At 41.0% G+C, this 21,456-nt stretch overlaps 1 long non-coding RNA gene across 1 annotated transcript; it reads left to right on the top strand.

Annotated features, from left to right (window-relative positions):
- Positions 1–883: 883 nt before the first annotated feature.
- Positions 884–21,167, top strand: LOC129533258 (uncharacterized). The gene is made up of 2 exons (XR_008679351.2): positions 884–1,491; positions 16,728–21,167. It is a non-coding gene; the product is annotated as an uncharacterized lncRNA (long non-coding RNA).
- Positions 21,168–21,456: the final 289 nt, after the last annotated feature.

Here is a 21,456-nt window from a genome sequence, read left to right as displayed (position 1 = left end):
GAAGGTACTTTTAATATTCTCCCCTGCCCTTAAAAAGATACTTTGTAATATTCTCCCCACCCTTGAGAATGTACTTTGTACGCCTATCCCAAATCTGTAAGAACTAATGTTAATCCCACCATCCTTTGCTGACTCTCTTTTCGGACTCAGCCCGCCTGTACCCAGGTGAAATAAACAGCCCTGTTGCTCACACAAAACCTGTTCGGTGGATTCACTTCACACAGACATGCGTGACACTGCCTTGCTCTCAGACTGAGCATAGGAAAGTGAGGCAGAGCCAAAACCCCAGACGAAATTATGGAATCCAACAGCAGAAGACACCTGTGCTCCTGCAACTAAGTAGAATCCTGGGTAAATAGCATAATACCACAGAAGAAATATCTCTGTGATCTGTCCAGGGATACTCTCAATGTCTAACTTTGAAGCTATCATGGTGGAGCAGCAACAGAATATTCTCATGCACCCAAAGGACAAAAATATTTGAGGGAGACTAACTAGATTTGCACAGATGAGAACAAAAGATATTGCCATGACAACCTGCATAGCCCAATGAGGGAGTAACAGATTTCCCTTTGGCCCCCTCAGTGAAGATCAGATTTCCTTTAACCCTATGCTAACCACCAATGCTCTGGAACCAAATAAACCATATAATCACATAAATTTATATAAACCATACAAAGTCAGAACTCAGATATAATCCCATGTAAGAGAGAAGGCAGGAATTCAAGTTGGGAGAGATCAACTTTTTGCCATCCTGTTGGAATAGTGGCTCAGGATGTAAATTTAGCTGAGTTACATAAGAATAAAACTGATGTATTTCTTGTGCACCTAAATCTGTGGCCTTAGATTCATACCCACTATACATATTATTCACATCAGAGTCCTATGAGTTGGAGAGGTTGATCCAGAACTACTTACATATTGTGTGCACCGTTGGAGTTTCAATTTCCCCATAAGTCAAATAAGGATTTTAATACCCATTGCATGAGGTTAATAAGAAGACTCAATGAGATGATGTATGCTGTATAAGTTGCCAGGCCCACCCAAAGTAGATGCTCCAGAAAAATGCTATTTCCCTCACCCAGTATTATTATTTCAATCAATATACATAAAATGTTACAATTTCCAAGTTTACAGCTGGTTATACATTAGTTATACTTTAGGTTGGCTGCTTCACGATGGCATTTTAGCATCTTAATCTCATCAGTAAAATGTCCTCAAATCACATGGATTACTTCTGGGAAGAATTTCTGTGGCCAGTTAGTCCCACCCACAATGTGTGGTTTCCAGTAAGCTTCAATCAAAGAGAGCGTCCCCTCCCTGACCTGAGCATGCTGTCATTTCCCAGTCCTTTTGCCACAATCATCTCAGAGTCCGTCTTTTGGCATGCTATCCCTCTGTCTTTTATACAGAAGTTAAGCCATGGCCTTCTTGTTCCAGGTCCAGGAAGTGTGTGCTGCACCATTGCAGGACATCTTCTCCTGTTACTAGGTAAGGAAAAGGGAAGGATACCAGAGCAGGTATTCAGTCTTTGCAATTTTCATCATTTTATTAACCAAGAAACCAAGGCTCAGAGAGGCTAAGTGATTTCCTTGGTATCCAAGAACTAGTAAGTGATGATGGAGCAAAGCTTGAAGCTAAATGCAGTGGGCTCCAAAGCCAAAGCTCTTTCTACCATGTAATCACCACATAGGAAAGGATATGAATAGCAAGTATAATTTGTACTAAAATGATGGTTGATTGGAGTATATGGCCAGTATGTAAAGGTATTTGCAATTGTCACCAAAACACATACATGTGTTTAGATAGCAGCATGTAAACTCAGAGAGAGAGAGAGAATTCAGTCATCTTTCATTGGGCTACAGTCAAAACTTGGGTTGACATTTAGCTCTATAGTAGTAACAATAATGGTAATAATACTTCTTGTATGTCTAGAACTCAGCTTTGCTAAGTATTTTCATATCCATTATATGATTTAGTTATCACAGAATTCCTGGCAAGATATATAGGGAAAACATCATTATTCTCATTCTTTTGAAGAGGAAAAGAGGCACAGACTTGTTCCACATCCCCTAGCAGTCTCAGAAATACAGAATTGAAGCCTCAAACTGTGTTCGAGTATGTGTGGGTACTCTGAATGATGGCTGGAGATATGAAGACATATGGCTGCCTTTTCCTTGGTGAAGTAGAGAATGAGATGTACTGCTCAGTGCCTCAGCAGGAAACAGATGACATGGTCAAAGTTGATACTTTGAGGAGATTTTAATAAAGGAACTATCTACAAAAGAGTGCTCAGAATGTAGGGAAACCACAAGACCTAGTGGAGTTCTCTAGGTGGCATCCGTGAGGAACCATTACCATGCATAGGACTGAGTGAGCAAGAGGATGATGTGGTTATTAGAACAGGGAGAGAAAAGTCTGTGTGGAGAGACCATGTGAAAGGAGCTTTAGCATTTGACCAAGGGACACAGCAGCTTGTAGTGACCCGACAAGGTGGGGGTCCAGGGAAAAAAATACCTTGATCTTACTCCTCTCTCTCCATTCCTCTGATCACCTGCTGATGATTCCCTTTGGCCAAACCCGCCTGGAAGTCAGAGGCAAGGATGCCTATTAATGGAGTCAATACCATTTTGTTTCATGAGGTAAGAACAGGGAGCAAACGAGTGGAACAGATCTGGAGGAGCAAACGGAAGATGTCCTGCACATGAGGTTTTCCACTGAGAGAGGCCACACTAGAACAGTGTATCAGTAAAACTTCAGCTTAGTTGAAGTAATTAAACAATAAAAAGGAGTTAACGGACAGGTTTCAAGTGCAGTCAGGTCAGGAGGCTGTCTCTCTGCCATGCTGTGGGACCTGCTTTCCTCAGTGTGCCAACTGTCTACTTAGACTACTTTACTGCATAGTAGCAAAATGGATGTAGCAGCTCCTGACATTGCACTGGAACACCACACTGACTGGAGAAAGAGAAGGACAATGTTTCAGAATTCCCAGCAAAAGTTTTGAGACTCACTCTGATTGGGCTATCTTGGTTTAAACACCCAGTTGTGAACAGTATGGCTAGACTGTGGAGTGCACCAACTGGCTTTGTCCCTGGTGAGTCTGCTTTGTCCCTGAATATGGGAATGAGTTGATTTTCCATAAACCATACAGATTTGGGAACAAAAGTAGGAACTTTGTGAACCAGTTAAGGAGACCACCAAAAGATGCACACTCAGGTAGAACTGCAAACTGCCACTGTAAAGAAAGGGAGCCAACTGGTGCTAAAAAGTGTTTCAATACAAAGTGTAATCAAATAATGGAGCCTAACATGGATTAAATGGACAGGGGTTTCTTTATTTACCCAATGAAGGAACAATGGAAAGGAAATAAAGGTGGTTTAATGATGCCCTTAGAAGCCCAGGTTTCTTAGGATTGTTACTTCATGTGGAAAGATGGCTGCGGCACTTCCAGGTATTCCATCCAAGTTCAAGGTAGGAAAAAGAAAAAGAAAAAGGACCAAACAATTTAAAGGGGAAAAGTGTTTTCATAGGGAGCTATTACCTTTCTATTTGCCAAAGGAAGCACTTTGCTTCATCGGCCAGAACTATTTTATATCTCTTCACTGCAAAGGAGGCTGGGAAGTAGGGAATTTTAGTTTTCTCATCTGAATTGCAGATAAAGGTAAGAGAGAAGATGATTATAAATTGTTTCAGATAGCTCAGCCTCAGCCTCTGTCACAGAAATGATTGCCTAACAGCACTGAAGATCCAGCCGACGCTTGAAATCACAAATTTGTGGTGGAACCAATCAGGAGAGAATCACCCACTTGGTTAACTGGAAAAAATGACAGCTTTATACTAAATTTCACTGATTCTGCTAACTTGGGAAATCTATGAGCCAAATTTTTCTAGCAAAGAGGGCAGTAAAACCAACCACATAGTTCAGGAAAATTGCTGGAACAATGCTGCTATTTTATTTCCAGAAAAATTAAGAGACTTTCTGAATAAATTTATAAACTAAAGCCCATAATTTGTAACATATCCCAACATTCATATTTGTTATTTTTCCAGAGAAGCTCATCCATTTAGGAAGAAACCTTGCATCTAATTTTAAAGACTACTGACAAAGTTTTAGTGCTTGTCTAGATAAATGCAAAAGAAAAAAATTATTTTGCTCTCTTTTAAGGCAGTTTTTCAAAAGAAATCCCTTAGTGGGCAGGTTTTCTCAACTTTTTTGCATTATCATCAAAAACACAATTTTTTTCTTATATAAGCATTCTGCACAAGGCCATACACAAATGTGTATTTAATTAAATATAGCTGAATTAAATACATTTTGTGTATATGATTGTATTATCCAAATATAACATTGCTGCAATCTTAGGACTCACAGTGACACATTCAAAATATTTACAAATTCTGGTGCTGGGTGCGGTGGCTGATGCCTGTAATCCCAGCACTTTGGGAGGCTGAGACGGGTGGATCACAAGGTCAGGAGATCGAGACCATCCTGGCTAACACGATGAAACCCCGTCTTTACTAAAAATACAAAAAAATTAGCCGGGTGTGGTGGCACGCACCTGTAGTCCCAGCTACTCAGGAGGCTGAGGCAGGAGAATCGCTTGAATCCAGGAGGCGAAGGTTGCAGTGAGCTGAGATCGTGCCACTGCACTTCAGCCTGGCAACAGAGCAAGACTTCATCTCAAAAAAAAAAAAAAAATTTACAAATTCAACTCCAAAAGCCTTGAAAAATAACGTAAATCTTCATAGATCTTCTACACCACAAGGTTCCCTTCAGTCTCACATCGCATGGAAGCTGCTGTGCCCACAATATTCTTCCTGTCTCTCTTGCCTGTTCCAAGAGAGCTGCCTCATGTCCTTATATATGTGAAACCATCTACCCTCTTTTCTAGGCTCCCATGGGTCGGCAGCCTTGCACATTTCTCCACCAGTATGTCAAAGACCCCAGTCTATCTTCCCAAACAGGAAAAGACCTTCCTCTTTAGACAAAAGTGAAGAGAGAAAGACACATGAAGGTCAAATCATAGCAATAGCAAACTCCAAGCAAGTGCTTAATATAGCATCATAGAAAGTGCCAGTAACTTCCCACCTTCAATAAATAATAAAACGATTGGAACAAAAACATATTAATTTATTTTCATATGGCACCATACGGCAAAAATAACAAATGCCACAGATTTCACTGATCTTCAGTGTGAAACAGAAAAGGAAAAGGGAAAGAGGTAGATAACGACAAAAAATATATGAAGCAAGAGCAATAGTTAGATTTTCTTTTGCAAACCATGTGTAACTGGAAGGGAACTGCTGAAAATATGAATTTTAAGCTATCCAATAAAAGGCGTTAAGTGTTCTATTAAAATATGAAATAGCTTGCAGTGTAAATGAATAAGAAAAATTATGCTTCACTGGAAACCATCATTCTCAGCAAACTATCTGAAGGACAAAAAACCAAACACCACATGTTCTCACTCATAGGTGGCAACTGAACAATGAGAACACATGGACACAGGAAGGGGAACATCACACACCGGGGCCTGTTGTGGGGTCGGGGGAGAGGGGAGGGATAGCATTAGGAGATATACCTAATGTTAAATGACGAGTTAATGGGTGCAGCACACCAACATGGCACATGTATACATATGTAACAAACCTGCACGTTGTGCACATGTACCCTAAAACTTAAAGTATAATAAAAGAAAAAGAAAAAAGAAAAATTATGCTTCATACAGCACATGAACTGACAAAGTTTCTTTGTGGTTTGTGGATATGCTTAGGTATATTACTACAAGGCAAGTAAAATAAGACAATTTCCATTTCAAAACAAAGACATGATTAGGGCAATTATTAAGCTAACCAACAATTCCACGAATGACTGTTTTCAATCTCCATGATGCTTATTAACAACCATGAGTAATAAAAACTTATATTCTACTTTGGGTTCTTCAGTTTACCAGCCATGTTCAACTCAACTTTTCTCCAAGCCTCTTCTCCTACCTCTCTTACACTGAGATAACAGTTGCCCTTCTCCAGGTGCAGTGAGGACCAATTTAGATAATGCTATGCCACCATTTTGAGAATTGCAAAGTATTTATCAAACTTAAAGTAGTTTTGTTTGGCAAAATGCTGCTAGGTGCATTGGAGACATAAAATGCATGCATTATGGCCACTCTAAAATATTTAACTTTGGCATAATTGTCTAGGACAGTATAATATACTCCTTGGAATTTTAATTAGTAGATAATCATAGCAGCTATCTTTTAGTGAGCACCTGTGAAGCATTAGTCTAAACTCTTTAAATACCTTATATCATTTGATGTTCACAGGAACATAATGAGAGAGGGTATTGTTATAATCAGCTTTATTTCATAGTAGGGTATAGGGACTCAAAGAGTTTAAGTAGGCCAGGCGCAGTGGCTCTTGCCTATAATCCTAGTACTTTGTGAGGCCGAGGTGAGTGGATCACTTGAGGCCAGGAGTTCAAGACCAGCCTGGCCAACATGGTGAAACCCCGTCTCTACTAAAAATAAAAAAAAGAATTAGCTGGGCGTGGTGGCAGACACCTGTAATCCCAGCTACTCGGGAGGCTGAGGCAAGAGAATCACTTGAACCCAGGAGGCGGAGGTTGTAGTGAGCCAAGATCATGCCACTGCACTCCATCCTGGGTGACAGAGCAAGACTCTTGTCTCAAAAAAAAAAAAAAAAAAAAAAGTTTAACTTCCTCAATCCCAGTTACAATAGTATTAAGTAGCAGAATTTGGGATTGAATCCAGGCAATCAAATTGACATGCCACGACATTCTCTTGTAGATAAACCATGGTGTGTGCAGGTACACAAGCAATAAAATACATGTTGACTGACTGAATGGACATATATAGATGCCTATTTTTCAAGTAGTCAGAGTATTACCAAGTTCTCGTGGCATATATTATTATTTTCTAAATGAGGAAAGGAAAAAGAAACTTTCCCACCATTAATAACTGTCATCATTGAGAAATGAGCTTCCAAGAGCACAGTTTTTTGTTTTCTTTTCTTTACTCTTTTTTTTTTCTTTTTTCAAGACAGACGCTCGCTGTGTTGCCCAGGCTGGAGTGCAGAGGTGTGATCTTGGCTCACTGCAACCTCCATCTCCCGGGTTCAAGCGATTCTCCTGACTCAGCCTCCCAAGTAGCTGGGATTACGGGTGCCTGCCACCATGCCCAGCTGATTTTTGTATTTTTAGTAGAGATGGGGTTTCACCATGTTGGCCAGGCTGGTCTTGAACTCCTGACCTCGGGTGATCCGCCCTTCTCAGCCTCTCAAATTGCTGAGATTACAGGCATGAGCCACCGTACCCGGCTTCTCCCCGGCTTCTCTTCTTTTCTTTTCTCTGTTCTCTTCTCTTTTCTTCTTTTCTCTTTTTTGTATTCTTTTCTTTGAGACAGAGTCTTGTTCTGTCACCCAGGATGGACTGCAGTGGTGCAATCTCAGCTGACTGCAACCTCTGCCGCCTGGGTTCAAGTGATTTTCATGCTTCAGCCCCCCGAGTAGCTGGTATTACAGGCCCACACCACCGTGCCCAGCTAATTTTTGTATTTTTAGTAGACACAGAATTGTGCTATGTTGGCCAGGCTGATCTTGAACTCCTGGCCTCAAGCAATTTACCCGCTTGGCCTCCCAAAGTGCCTGGCCAAGAGCAGAGTTTTCTAGATAGACAATGAACTCTTAGAAGACTAAATTATAAATTATAAACTTTTAATTTACTTTGATAAAAATTTCCTAAAATATATTACAAAGAAACTTTTGAGGGTCAATAGAGGTGGATAGCTATTTGATGCCCCCTCCAGGAACTAAATTTCTTTGTCTCCTAAACTATAGTCTCTGCTTTCCAAGTATCTGTTACTCACTGCACCTGCTTCTAATACATGGTACCGTGATATATCTCTACTGTTTTCCTCTTCTTTTTTTCTCTCTTTGTTCTTGCATCACAGATCATTTATATCCTCTTTTCTCTACACTTTCATTTGAAAATCTGGCTTTTTACAGACAGAATCCAATTTTTTATTTATCAAAGTAAGTAATCACAATGAATTGAAAGTGTTCCTGGTATTTATTTTCCTTTCACTCAGTTTTCTTCTTGCTCCTTGCCCGGGACTTGTCTCATTAGAAACAAATACCTTTTAGGGGGTCTAAATCCTATTTAGACTAAAGTGGGCCACCAGCACTTCCTGATAATCCTTCCACATTTCTGTAATCAATTTGCTATCCCGTTCTCTCAAAGGACACCTTATCATTTCTCCTCAAACCTGCAACATCTTTTCACTTCAGCTGATGCTTGTATCTCTAATTTTACTGAAAAAAATAGAAGCAATACAAAGGTATCTGCCTAATCTTCCATCACAGAATGCACCAATTTGCCTGTGTCCATACCCATACATACTCTCTCTTTGCTCTCCTGTATTCTGGGGTATTCCTTTTTAAGATCTTGGAAATCACTAATTTTTTCTTCAACTATATCAAAATTCAAATCTTCAAATACATTCACACTCCAGCTTACAAATTTCTAATAATTTCTTTTGTATTTTATTTTTGCTTCTTTTTATTTCATAATTCCTTGTTCCTTTTAGTAGAACTTAGGCTTTTATGTCTTTGAACCACTCATTCATATTTACATTAAAAGCTTTTCAAATGGCCAGGTGTGGTGGCTCACACCTGTAATCCCAGCAATTTGGGAGGCTGAGGCAGGTGGATAGCCTGAGGTCAGGAGTTAGAGACAAGCCTGGCCAACATGGCAAAACCCTGTCTTTACTAAAAAATACAAAAATTAGCCTGGTGTGGTGGCACACACCTGCAATCCCAGCTACTAGGGAGGCTGAGGCAGGAGAATCACTTGAACTCAGGAGGCAGAGGTTGCAGTGATGTCACCACTGCACTCCAGCCTGGGCAACAGAATGGGACTCTGTCTCAAAAAAGAGAAGAGGTTCTTCCAAGATGGCCAAATAGGAACAGCTCCAGTCTGCAGCTCCCAGTGAGATCAATACAGAAGGTGGGTGATTTCTGCATTACCAACCGAGGTACCCAGCTTATCTCACTGGGACTTGTTAGACAGTGGGCGCAGCCCACGGAGGGTCAGCCAAAGCAGAGTTGGGCATTGCCTCACCCAGGAAGTGCAAGGGGTCGGGGAACTCCCTCGCCTAGCCAAGGGAAGCTGTGAGGGGCTGTGCCAAGGGGAACGGTGCACTCCAGCCGAGATACCATGCTTTTCCCAGGGTCTTCGCAACCCACAGACCAGGAGATTCCCTCTGTTGCCTACGCCACCAGGGCCCTGGGTTTCAAGCACAAACCAGGCAGGCATTTGGGCATTCACCAAGCTAGCTGCAGGAGTTTTTTTTGTTGTTGTTTGTTTTTTTTAAACCCAAGTGGCACCTGGAACACCAGCGAGACAGGACTGTTCACTCCCCTGGAAAGGGGGCTGAAGCCAGGGAGCCAAATGGTCTGGCTCAGCGGATCCCACTCCCACAGAGTGCAGCAAGCTAAGATCCACTGGCTTGAAATTCTTGCTGCCAGCACAGTAGTCTGAAGTGGACCTGGTGTGGGGAGGGGCATCTGCCATTACTGAGGCTTGAGTAGGCGGTTTTCCCCTCACAGTATAAACAAAGCCACTGGGAAGTTCAAACTGGGCAGAGCCCACCACAGCTCGGCAAAGCCCCTGTAGCCAGACTGCCTCTCTAGATTCCTGCTCTCCAGGCAGGGTATCTCTGAAAGAAAGGCTGCAGCCCCAGTCAGGGGCTTATAGATAAAACTCCCATCTCCCTAGAACAGAGCACCTGGGGGAAGGGGCGACTGTGGGCACAGCTACAGCAGACTTAAACTTTCCTGCCTGCCAGCTCTGAAGAAAGCAGTGGATCTCCCAGCACAGTGCTCGAGCTCTGCTAAGGGACAGACTGCTTCCTCAAGTGGGACCCTGACCCCTGTGCCTCCTGACTGGGAGACACCTCCCAACAGGGGTCGACAGATACAGGAGACACATACAGGAGAGCTCCAGCTGGCATCTGGTGGGTGCCCCTGTGGGATGAAGCTTTTAGAGGAAGGAACAGGCAGCAATCTTTGCTGTTCTGCAGCCTCCGCTGGTGATACCCAGGCAAACAGGGTCTGTAGTGGACCTCCAGCAATCTCCAGCAGACCTGCAGCAGAGGGTCCTGACTGTTAGAAGGAAAACTAACAAATAGAAATGAATAGCATCAACATAAATTAAAAGGACGTCCACACAGAAACCCCATCTGAAGGTCACCAACATCAAAGACCAAAGGTAGATAAATACACGAAGATGAGGATAAACCAGCCAAAAAGGCTGAAAATTCCAAAAACCAGAATGCCTCTTCTCCTCCAAAGGATCACAACTCCTCACCAGCAAGGGAACAAAACTGGACAGAGAATGAGTGTGACCAACTGACACAAGTAGGCTTCAGAAGGTGGGTAATAACAAACTCCTCCGAGCTAAAGGAACATGTTCTAACCCAATAAAGGAAGCTAAGAACCTTGAAAAAAATTTAGAGGAATTGCTAGCTAGAATAACCAGTTTAGAGAAGAATATAAATGACCTGATGGAGCTGAAAAACACAGCATGAGAACTTTGTGAAGCGTACACAAGTATCAATAGCCGAATAAATCAAGTGGAAGAAAGGATATCAGAGATTGAAGATCAAATTAATGAAATAAAGTGTGAAGACAAGATTAGAGAAAAAAGAATGAAAAGGAATTAACAAAGCCTTCAAGAAATATGGGACTATATGAAAAGACCAAGCCTACATTTGATTGGTTTACCTGAAAGTGATGGGGAGAATGGAACCAAGTTGGAAAACACTCTTCAGGATATTATCCAAGTGAATGTCCCCAATCTAGCAAGACAGGCCAACATTCAAATTCAGAATATACAGAGAACACCGCAAAGATACCCCTTGAGAAGAACTCTCATGACACATAATTGTCAGATTCACCAAGCTTGAAATGAGGGAAAAACTGTTGAGGGCAGCCAGAGAGAAAAGTCAGGTTACTCACAAAGGGAAGCCCATCAGACTAACAGTGGATTTACCCACAGAAACCCTACAAGCCAGAGGAGAGTGGGGGCCAATATTCAACATTCTTAAAGAAAAGAATTTTCAATCCAGAATTTCATATCCAGCCAAACTAAGCTACATAAGTGAAGGAGAAATAAAATCCTTTACAGACAAGCAAATGCTGAGAGATTTTGTCACCACCAGGCCTACCTTACAAGAACTCCTGAAGGAAGCACTAAATATGGAACAGAAAAACCAGGACCAGCCACTGCAAAAACTTACCAAATTCTAAAGACCACCAACACTATGAAGAAACTGCATCAACAAACAGGCAAAATAACCAGCTAGCATCATAATGACAGGATCAAATTGGCACATAACAATATTAACCTTAAATGTAAATGGGCTAAATGCCCCAATTAAAAGACACACACTGGCAAATTGGATCAAGAGTCAAGACCCATCAGTGTGCTGTAATCAGTAGACCCATCTCCCATGCAAAGACACACATAGGCTCAAAATAAGGGGATGGAAGAAGATCTACCAAGCAAATAGAAAGCAAAAAAGATCAGGAGTTGCAATCCTAGTCTCTGATAAAACAGACTTTAAAGCAACAAAGATCAGAAAAGACAAAGAAGGGCATGACATAATAGTAAAGGCATCAATGCAACAAGAAGAGCTAACTATCCTAAATATATATGCACCCAATACAGGAGCACCCAGATTAATAAAGCAAGTCCTTAGAGACCTACAAAGAGACTTAGACTCCCACACAATAATAGTGGGGGACTTTAACACCCCACTGTCAATATTAGATAAAAGAGACAGAAAATTAACAAGGATATTCAGGACTTGAACTCAGCTCTGGACCAAGCAGACCTAATAGACCATCTACAGAACCCTCCACCCCAAATCAACAGACTATACATTCTTCTCAGCACCACATCTCACTTATTCTAAAATTGACCATATAATTGGAAGTAAAACACTCCTCAGCAAATGCAAAAGAACAGAATTCATAACAAACAGTCTCTCAGACGACAGTGCAATCAAATTAGAACTCAGGATTAAGAATCTCACTCAAGTGGCCGGGCACGGTGGCTCATGCCTGTAATCCCAGCACTTTGGGAGGCTGAGGCGGGCAGATCACGAGTTCAGGAGATCGAGACCATCGTGGCCAACATGGTGAAACCCCATCTCTATTAAAATACAAAAAATTAGCCAGGCGTGGTGGTACATGCCTGTAGTCCCAGCTACTCAGGGGGCTGAGGCAGTGGAATCGCTTGAACCCAGGAGGCAGAGGTTGCAGTGAGCCGAGATCGCGCCACTGCACTCCAGCTTAGCGACAGAGCAAGATTCTGCCTCAAAAAAAAAAAGAATCTCACTCAAAACCTCACAACTACCTGGAAACTGAACAACCTGCTCCTGAATGACTACTGGGTAAATAACAAAATTAAGGCAGAAATAAATAAGCTATTTGAAACCAATGAGTTATTTGAAACAAAAAAGTTATTTGAAACCAATGAGAACAAAAAAACAATGTACCAGAATCTCTGGGACACATTTAAAGCAGTGTTTAAAGGGAAGTTTATAGCACTAAATGCCCACAGGAGAAAGTAGGAAAGGTCTAAAATCGACACCCTAACATCACAATTAAAAGAACTAGAGAAGCAAGAGCAAACAAATTCAAAAGATAGCAGAAGACAAGAAATAACTAAGATCACAGCAGAACTGAAGAAGACAGAGACGTGAAAAACCCTTCAAAAAAATCAATGAATCCAGGAGCTGGTGTTTCAAAAAGATTAACAAAATAGGCTGCTAACAAGACTAATTAAGAAGAAATGAGAGAAGAATCAAATAGACACAATAACAAATGAAAAAGGGGAGATCACCACTGATCCTACAGAGATACGAACTACCATCAGAAAATACTATAAACACCTCTATGCAAATAAACTAGAAAATCTAGAAGAAATGGATAAATTCCTGGACACGTACACCATCCCCAGACTAAACCAGGAAGAAGCTGAATCCCTGAATAGACCAATAAGAAGTTCTGAAATTGAGGCAGTAATTAATAGCCTACCAAGTAAAAAAGGCCCAGGACCAGACAAATTCACAGCCAAATTCTACCAGAGGTACAAAGAGGAGCTGGTACCATTCCTTCTGAAACTATTCCAAACAATAGAAAAAGAGGGACTCCTCCCTAACTCATTTTATGAGGCCAGCGTCATCCTAATACCAAAACCTGGCAGAGACACAGTTACAATCATCTGATCGTTGACAAACCTGACAGAAATAAGCAAGGGGGAAAGGATAGCCTATTTAATAAATGGTGTTGGGAAAACTGGCTAGTCATATGCAGAAAACTGAAACTGGACCCCTTCCTTATACCTTACACAAAAATTAACTGAAGACGGTTTAAAGGCTTAAATGTAAGACCTGAAACCACAAAAACCCTAGAAGAAAACCTAGACAATACCATTCAGGATGTAGGCATGGGCAAGGACTTCATGACTAAAACACCAAGAGCAATGGCAAAAATAAAGCCTAAATTGACAAATGGGATCTAATTAAACTAAAGAGCTTCTGCACAACAAAAGAAACTATCATCAGAGTGAATAGGCAACCTACAGAATGGGAGAAAATTTTTGCAATCTATCCATCTGACAAAGGGCTAATATCCAGAATCCACAAAAAACTTACACAAATGTACAAGAAAAAAACAACCCCATCAAAATTGGGTGAAGGATATGAACAGACACTTCTGAAAAGAAGACATTTATGCGGCCAACAAACATGAAAAAAAGCTCATCATAGGTTGTGCATGGTGGCTCACACCTGTAATCCTATCACTTTGGGAGGCCAAGGCAGTCAGATCACCTGAGGTTGGGAGTTCAAGACCAACCTGACCAACATGGAGAAACCCCATCTCTACTAAAAATACAAAATTAGCTGGGCGTGGTGGCACATGCCTGTTATGCCAGCTACTTGGGAGGCTGAGGCAAGAGAATTGCTTGAACCCAGGAGGTGGAGGTTGTGGTGAGCCAAGATCGCGTTATTGCACTCCAGCCTAGGCAACAAGAGCAAAACTCCATCTACGAGGGAAAAAAAAAAAAGCTCATCATCACTGATCATTAGAGAAATGCAAATCAAAACCACAATGAGATACCATCTCATGCCAGTTAGAATGGCAATCATTAAAAAGTCAGGAAACAACAGATGCTGGAGAGGATGTGGAGAAATAGGAACACTTTTACACTGTTGGTGGGAGTGTAAATTAGTTCAATCATTGTGGAAGACAGTGTGGCCAGTTTTCAAGGATCTAGAACCAGAAATACCATTTGACCCAGCAATCCAATTACAAGGTATATACCCAAAGGATTATAAATCATTCTACTATAAAGATACATGCACACGTATATTTATTGCAGCACTGTTCACAATAGCGAAGACTTGGAACCAACCCAAATGCCCATCAATGATAGACTGGATAAAGAAAATGTGGCACATATACACCATGGAATACTATGCAGTCGTAAAAAGGATGAGTTCACGTCCTTTGCAGGGACATGGATGAAGCTGGAAACCCTCATTCTCAGCAAACTAACACAGGAACAGAAAACCAAACACCACATGTCCTCACTCATAAGTGGGAGTTGAACAATGAGAACACATGGACACAGGGAGGGGAATGTCACACACCGGGGCCTGTCAGGGAGTAGGGGGCCAAGGGAGGGATAGCATTAGGAGAAATACCTGGCTGGTTGCAGTGGCTCATGCCTGTAACCCCAACACTTTGGGTGGCCAAGGTGGACGGATCACCTGAGGTCAAGAGTTCAAGACCAGCCTGAACAACATGGCAAAACCCCGTCTCTACTAAAAATACAAAAATTAGCCCAGCATGGTGGCAGGAGCCTGTAATCCCAGCTATGTGAGAGACTGACATGGGAGAATCGCTGGAACCCAGGAGGCAGAGGTTGCAGTGAGCCGAGATTGCACCACTGCACTCCAGCCTGGGCAACAAGAGCAAAACTCCATCTCAAAAAAGAAAGAAAGAAAAAAAGAAATACCTAATGTAGATGACGGGTTGATGGGTGCAGCAAACTACCATGGCATGTGTTTACCTATGTAACAAACCTGCACGTTCTGCACATGTATCCCAGAACTTAAAGTATAATAATAATTTTTTTAAAAAAGATTATCAAGCTGCTTCAGAGGTAAAATTAATTTTTATCTACAGGTAATTCACATTCTAATTATTGATTTTGTTGACTTTCTTGCTGAGCATTAGACCTACCCATGTTTTTTGGAATTTGGATTTTCAGGCTCATATTGAAACATTTGGAAGCTTTTCACATTTTTTTCTGCCCTTCCCCCATGCCTTAACCATGAACTCATTCTGTCAGCAGACCTTCAATCAGAAACCAAATCCAACTGTTCCAGCTTGAAATTTTGTCTACAAGGTGATATTGAGGATTCCATAGGTCTAGTCATAGAGCAATTAGGTATTTTGACTCAATTTTTAATTGTGAGATTGTATCTATGCACCCCCTTCTCCTTAGGTCCACAGCTTCCTAAAAGCCACATCTCCAAATACAAGTCATGCAGAGTTTTAATATTTTTTCAGAGCCAGGCATGGTGGCACACATCTGTAGTCCCCACTATTCAGGAGGCTGAGGCAGGAGGATCACTTGAGGCCAAAAGTTCAAGGCTGCAGTGAGCCATGATTGAACCTGTGAATAGCTTTACACTCCAGCCTGGGTGACATAGTGAAACCCATCTCTAAAAAATAGATAAATAAATGTAATTTTTTCCAGCCTCACTCCTGAGAATAGAAGAGTTTTCAAGCTGTAAAACTGGATTCAGTTTCTCATGGAGCAAGTTTAGTGTCCTCTGCCCCTCAGGAGCTGAAATCCTAACCAGTACTTGATGCTTTCTGGATTTTCCATAAACTTTGTGACTTCAGTCTAGCCACTTTGACATTTTTGTTCTATTTTCATTTAGGAGATGTTTGTCTTATTTTTTATCCTAGACTTATCTTTTTTTTACATTTGATCTATTTTTGTCATGTATTTGGAGCAAAATGCGTTATCGAAGCTTAAACTCAGTGAGCCGTCTTGCCTATAAGTTGTGCCCCCATACTCTGCTTTCTCTGTCATTTACATCAAATGCTGATTTCATTTGTGCTTTGTATTTTGTCTCCCCCATCTTCTTGAGGACTTTACTCCTACAATTATTCCCCTTTCCCTGAGTCATTCATTTCTTCTCTCCTAAACCACTCCCATTATTATACTAATAGGTTGAAATATTATTCTTTTTATAAAATGAAACAAAATTCTTCTGAGATTTTACATTCTCCTCCAGCTACTTCCCATTTTTCTGTTCCTCTGCTCTTCTTTCTATCAAAACTCCTGAAAGAGTTCTCTATACTGTATTCACTGTCTTCACTTTCTCACTCCTCATTCTTCCCTCAACTCACAGTCATTCATCTTTGAGTCTCCATTACAAAGGCAGTGCTTTGCTCATGTTAAGTTTTAGTTGCCAAGTGTGCATCCAAGCACAGTAAGTGGTCTTGAGGCTTGGAGAAGAGTGCAGGGCTGGAAATATGAATATGGGACTCTTTGATATATTGATGTTATGGCAGAAACTACCAGGTACTTAACAAATATTCTTTTTCCTCTTCCCCCTTAGAACTTCACATTTAGGCTGGGAGCAGTGGCTCACACCTGTAATCGCAACACTTTGGGATACCGAGGTGGGAGGATCACGAGATCAAGAGATTGAGACCATCCTGGCCAACATGGTGAAACCCCGTCTCAACTAAAAATACAAAAATCAGCTGGATGTGGTGGTGCGTGCCTGTAGTCCCAGACTTGAGAATATAAGCCACGTGCTAAGATGATGGAACAGAAAATCAGAAGCAGCCTGAGTTTCTGATGACCTTGTGAATATGCCATATCAGCTGTGGATGGCCTCCTTCTGACTCCTAATATGGAAGAGAATGAACTATTTTGTGTCAAAGCTGCTGTAATTGCATCTTTGTTATCAGCAGTTGAGCAAAATTGCTTAGGGAACAGATGATATTTAAAGTCATGGAACTGGATGAGATCACTTGGGAAGTGAATGGAGGTAGAGGAGAGTAGAGGACCATGCCAGAGCCTATGGAATTCTAGCATGCTAATGTTCAGGAAGAGGAAGAGGATACAGAAAGAGATCAGCCATGAAGGATCAACTAAGTAACAGGACAACCAGCCTCTGTGGTGTCTTGGAAGCAAGTGAAGAAAATGTTTGCCAAATGCTGCCCATAAGCCAAATTGGAGGAGAACTGAGAAGCGGCCATTGGATTTAGCAACATGGAGGTCACTGGTTACCCTGATGAGAGCAAGTTCAGGGACAGGTGGGGAAAAGCCTGATTTGAATGGGTATAAGAGACTGGAAGAAGAAGACAGAAAGTATAAGCAACTTTTTCAAGTAATTTTTGCTGCAGAGGAAGGCAGAGACACAGGGCAGTAGCTGGAGAAGTAGGCTCAAAAGAAGTTGTATTGGCTGGGCATGGTGGCTCACACCTGTAATCCAGCAGTTTGAGAGGCCGAGGTGGACAGATCACTTGAGGTCAAGAGTTCGAGACCAGGTCAACATGGCAAAACCTTGTCTTTGCTAAAAATACAAAAATTAGCTGGGCATGATGGCATGCACCTGTAGTCCCAGCTACTTAGGAGGCTAAGGCAGGAGAATTGCCTGAACCCAGGAGGCAAAGATTGCAGTGAGCCAAGGTCACACCACTACACTCTAGTCTGGGCAACAGAGTGACACTCTGTCTCAAAAAAAAAAAAAAAAAAAGTCATATTTGTTTAAGATTAGAAAAACAATAGTATATTTGATGCTTGTAGGAATGATCTAATTTAATAATGCACAAATGAGAAGGTAGAATTGTTGGTGTGATATCTTTGTTTAAGTCAAGTTGCTCCCGGAGTTTCACTCAAATAATCACTTTATTATGTTTCCATAACTAACTACCACATAGCTAACTTTTCCTGGTTCTTTTTCATTTGTGTAATTTTTTTAAAAATCAATGCAATGAATTAAAATGGCATAAATATAGAAAAGAATTTTAAAGAGAATGCTTGATTCTAAAAAACAAATATATTCTAATTTAATCTTATTTATATTACATCATTTAGATTCTAAGTGCTTCAGATACTTAGATTCTGAGTGCTTCAAATATCTCCAATTTATTAGGAGAAAGTATAGATTGAAGAAAAAAAGAACAAAAAAGTACAGTAATTTTGTCTTTTATACATTTGTATCTAAGGATAAGAACTTTAATCTACAATGTATGAGGCATGATGTGGGGGTTATCTTTCCTGTCCATCCAGGAATTTATAACAAAAACAAATACGTACGATTTTAAAATAACATTACTTGCTTCAAAAAGTGTTTAAAGTGTTAGTCAATATTAAATCAGGACAGACATGAATACAATGTGAATGTTGAGCCTTAGTGTTTATAATGTTCTATAGAAACTGGAACTGTATAAAGACCAGAGGGTGGATTCTTTAACATGATACCTATAGGCTCTCCGGGAAGGAACTATGGTGACCCCTGCTGGGAGGATGAAGCTCTCCATATAGGGCCAGGCTTAGAGTAAATGAGAAGGTCACAAATTAGAAAACTTAAGAACATGAGGATTTAACATGAGGAAGGAAAAAGAATACCAGATAAAGTGATCACGCATGGACAGGCTGAAGTAGCTGGTCTTCAGTAAAAATCAGAGCAAGGGCAGGATGAAGAGTCATAGCATGAAAAGAAAGAACTGTAACAGATGATACACAGGATGTGTAAATTAAAATGGAGGTTTGGGCTCCAGACCCCTTTTAAAGGGGATCTTTGAATGCTGTAAGTGTTCCCAAACCCTACATAGGTCAAAACTCCCTGCTAGAAGAAGGCAATATTCTCTCAGATGTGCAAGTGGTCAATCTTGATACACAAAAACTCTTGAGAGATTCATCATAATTTCAGAGAAACACTGGGATTTTAAAAAAAGTCTGGAGAGAGAGGAGGAGATGGCAAAGGGAAAGATGAGTTTTTTCCAGGGGCCGTCAGTGTCCCTTTGCACCACAGTTTAGAAATTGCTGCTCCAAGTTATTTTAATTATTTCCTGTCTCACTTCAGACAATTATATTTAATAGATGAAGGTGAAAGTGAAGAGATAGATTAGTATCAGAAGATTAAAGCCTTATTGATAGATGAGGTTGTTAGCCCTTGGTTTATAAGCCAGAGAACTAATGGATGACTTCTAGAGGATCCACAAACCTGGGGAAAAATATACTTTTTTTGCACGTCTTCCCCAATATTTAAAACTATAGTTGGGGGAGAAAAACTTTTTGTATAACATATTTTTATGAAAGCATTGTTTCATAATAAATAAGTAAAAAGCAGTATGCAAAATTACAGTTTGGTACATTATTGGTGTCATTGGCCTGTTATGATATTTACCAGGCCATTCTTTGACATGAATTGAAAATGAAACATATTATGATTATGAACGTCTGTTTATACCTTAATATCAGTTTAGGCTAGGATATATCACCAAAAAAAAAGAATCCCTCTCTTTTTTTTTTGAGACCGAGTCTCGCTCTGTCGCCCAGGCTGGAGTGCAGTGGCGCAATCTCAGCTCACTGCACCCGCCTCCAGGTTCAAGCGATTCTCCTGCCTCAGGCTCCCCAGTAGCTGGGACTACAGGTGCCCACCACCACGCCTGGATAATTTTTTTTATTTTTAGTAGAGATGGGGTTTCACCGTGTTAGTTAGGATGGTCTCAATCTCCTGACCTCATGATCACCCGCCTTGGCCTCTCAAAGTGCTGGGATTACAGGCATGAGCTACCGTGCCCAGCAAAAATCTCGCTTTTTTTTTCTTTTTTTTTTCTTTTTTTTTCTTGAGACGGAGCCTCACTCTGTCGCCCAGGTTGGAGTGCAGTGGCACAATCTCGGCTCACTGCAAGCTCCGCCTTCCGGGTTCACGCCATTCTCCTGCCTCAGCCTCCCAAGTAGCTGGGACTACAGGCGCCTGCCACCATGCCCGGCTAATTTTTTGTATTTTTAGTAGAGACGGGGTTTCACCGTGTTAGCCAGGATGGTCTCGATCTCCTTACCTCGTGATCTGTCTGCCTCGGCCTCCCAAAGTGCTGGGATTACAGGCGTGAGTCACCGCGCCTGGCCAAGAATCTCTCTTTATCTCTGTCTGCCCCCTTGGATTTTGCTTGCATTGTGGAACATATTACCTATGGAAGCAGGAACCGAACAAAGCCGAAGTGATCCCTTACATCCTGAAAATACACTCTTTTGCCTTAGTAAAAGGGTCAATTGGAAAGCATTAAAAACTTGGATTTTCTCCAACACAAAGATGTATTGTCTTGAGTCATCCTGCAAGATCGCTTGCTGCACGACTAAATAAAAGACCTTGCTGAAGCAAAATGTCCTGGAAATGGTTATGCTGATTTGTAATTTGAAGGAAAATTTAAAAAGTAAAACAATGCTTCTGTCAAATCTTCTCATCCATTCCAGAATCACTAAAATCTATTCCAATATTTTGAAGCAGATCATGAAGGAATCGCTATTTCTCTTCATCGTGAAAGTATTGACATCTGTTGGCAGAGCCAGGTCCAGTTCCCATGTTATCTGCACAAGCACAGCATCAAATGAGGATTTCTATTTTGGGAGCACTTTTAGAAAGTTCAAAGGCCTCCTATGGTGTTGAAATTGTAAAAACTTTATTGGCCAAACAAAATTTCCACTCAAAGAAACATTGATACTATGCATGCTTGGAGAACTAGCAATGAGATTCATTCCATTCTAGATTGTCTTGCATTAGTGTCAAAGGTAAATCCCAAATAAAATTTTGCTTGCAACCACAAAGTCATCAACCTGTTTAGCTTCAGAGCCTTGCATTTCTGTCTTTTCAAGAAGTTTTCTTAGAAAAGCAGATTATGAAGTTTTCTTTTGCTATATGGAAATTCATCAGCTGTCTGGAAGTTAAGCCTAATAGAACTTAATTGAACTTGGGGTAAGTAACTCTTTGATAACTTCTACTTAGTCTTAAGATTGCAGATTAAACAATGTTTTCTTATTGGTTAAGTCTCCATTATTTTTTCTCACAGGACAATATACCTTTTCTCCACAGCAACTTTACATGTGTGTTTATGACTGTTTGATTAATATCTGTCTTCCCCATTAGACTGAGGGCTCAGTGAGGCCAGGCACTGATTCTATTTTAGCTGATCATTGTATCTCTGGCACACAGCACAATGCTGAGCACATAGTGGGTGCTCAGTAAATACTTAGAAATATATGAATGAATGAACAGAAGAACGAACAGCAAGGAAGAGATTTTTTCATAGTCTTCCAGATATATGTGGCCA

The sequence above is a fragment of the Gorilla gorilla genome, chromosome 3, assembly GCF_029281585.2.
Source record: "Gorilla gorilla gorilla isolate KB3781 chromosome 3, NHGRI_mGorGor1-v2.1_pri, whole genome shotgun sequence".
NCBI classification, from domain to species: Eukaryota; Metazoa; Chordata; class Mammalia; order Primates; family Hominidae; genus Gorilla; species Gorilla gorilla.
Note: the sequence above shows the minus strand (reverse complement) of the source record. Positions and strands in the feature narration are given on the sequence as shown.